Below are 2,370 nucleotides of genomic sequence, written 5' to 3'. Positions count from 1 at the left end.
TTGAACCACCCCTACAAACATGTATTATTGGGGCGGCTGGTACTACAGCCGCGCCTATGAATCGATTTGTATGGGCGGTCTGGAAATCACCCCTATAAATGCATGATTTGTAGAGACGGTTTGGTTGGGGCGGCTGGCCAAACCGTCCCTACAAATGGTCTTGAGCCACCCCTACAAACTCTTTATGTAGTAGTGAATCTTACAAAGAGATCCTACACACATTGGCAGTACTGGCACGTATTTATTATTAGATGATGCTAGTTTTGTCCCAAATTTAAGTCTGAACTTCTTTGTTAACGTCATGTTCCATTCACCAAAAATAAATAGATAAATAAATAAATTAAATTGCAACAATTAATATATATATCCATTGCTACTCCTATATAGTAAGACACTGTAACATATACTACTCCGATTTAGGAATGGGTTTTCAAGGCGCTTAGTGGATGGCAGGTGGTGGCACTCGGTTGATGGCAGGCAGTGGTGGTAGAGGCCTACACGGGAGTGGCTGTTTCCTCCAGAGATTGTGGATGCGACGAGCCTTGGGGATCCAATCGAAAGGTCTGTTGCGGTCGTTCAAACCGATGTGTGGCTAGGATCGTCACCGTGGAACTTGGTGGGACAAGAAGCTCAACTGCTTTGCCATAGAAGGCCAGGATTTTGCTTAGGATACGTAGGAAGGGGGTGCAGATCGATTTGAGTTGATCCCTGATTCGGATGAGGAAGGCCCCCAATAGGTTTCATCCTTTGTTGCCAAGGATGATGAGTTTGTGCCTAAAACAAAACCACATGATATGCCTGTGGTGAAGCACATTGGCAAGCAGGGTGTCACAAAAACTCGTGGGCATTTGCGGTAAGGCGAAGGCATCGAATTGCTACGATTGGTATTTTTAGAATATAACTGTAACTTGATCATCTTTGTTTACGTCTTGTGCAGTACCATGTTCCATGAATGGTGCAAGGTTCTGTTGGAGAGTGATAAGGCATGCACAAGCCAGATTGGAACCATCAAGGAAAACACAAGCACAAGGTACATTGCAAGCATCAAGGAAAAGGATGACACCAACGACGATAACGAGCATAAGGCCAGCTTCTCGGATATAGAGACAGACGACGAGGCCACACCAATCAATGTGTGGGAGGTAAGAGGTAAGGAGAACTAAGACCATGGACGACCATGACAACTAAAATACTGCTCACTTCCTTGTACATGTATGGGATAAGTGCATCCAATCACATGTTTCAAAAGAAGAAAAGCCATCAAATCTTTATCCAAAACTTGACATTATCTGCGCTATCTTTGACGAAGGCCATTAGCTTTATTTTGGATCTACTGACAGTGTTCCAATCCCCTTTGTTCAGTTCTCCTACCCACGACTGGTAGCATGGCACGATCATGACCTAGAACTGTTAGATTGATCACTAATCCCAAACTAGGCCCAACGGCTTAGTTGGGCCTTTGATCCATGCCCTAATCAGGGGCGCCTAGCCCACTATAGCTAGAGGGCCCCTGTCACACCGTATAATAAATAGAGGTGGGGGCTGACGGCTCAAGTTACGAGGTTCGCCTGAGCCAAGCTTCCCACCAAAATCCCTAATCCGATCTAGAGGGCATGCAGCCAGTGATGGGAAGCCACCAGCCGTGCCGCCACCGGACTGCGTCACTACTACCACTGCACTGCGCCGCCACAGGTCTTCACCACCGATCGCCACCGCCCATCACCGACACCGTCTTCACCGACCGTTGCTGTCCTCGTGCAGACACCGACACAACCCCATGGCAAACGCCTCTGGATCGAAGACCTATGATGGTCGGTAACCTAGCCCTACTCCTTCCTCTATTATCTGTCTAGTTCATGTACTAGGACATCCTATTCAAGATGTACCCGGCTAGATCTATGACCATGTGATTAGAATAGTTCTACAATGGTATCAGAGCTAGGTTTTTCTAGAATTTTAGATCTAGAATGGGTGAATGATAAAACACAGATCAGATCCAGTTTAGATCTAAGAAGAAAGAGGGTTTTCCTAACCCTAACCCTAACTAGGTGAAAGAAAGAAGAGAAGGAGGGCTCGGCTTCAAGTCTACGTGAAATCAAACCCTAAACCTACAATCAATTTGGGAAGAAGAACAACAGTGAAACCCTAACCCTAATCCCCAATCGGATGAAATCCGAGAAGAAAATCCAAAAGCAGATGAAGGAAAGGAGAAGGAGGAAAAGAGGAAGGGGCCTACCTCGCCATTGACTGCGCTGCCGCCTGACCGGCGCATGGGAAGACAATAGAGCTGTGCGAGCTCCAGCAAAGGGCACCACCGCTAGCCCGCTCGATAGCACCGCGCTCACCCACGTGGGGAGCACGCGTGCGCCG

This window comes from Miscanthus floridulus, chromosome 4, assembly GCF_019320115.1.
Source record: "Miscanthus floridulus cultivar M001 chromosome 4, ASM1932011v1, whole genome shotgun sequence".
NCBI lineage: Eukaryota > Viridiplantae > Streptophyta > Magnoliopsida > Poales > Poaceae > Miscanthus > Miscanthus floridulus.
The sequence above is the reverse complement of the archived record's forward strand: the minus strand, read 5'-3'. Positions refer to the sequence as shown.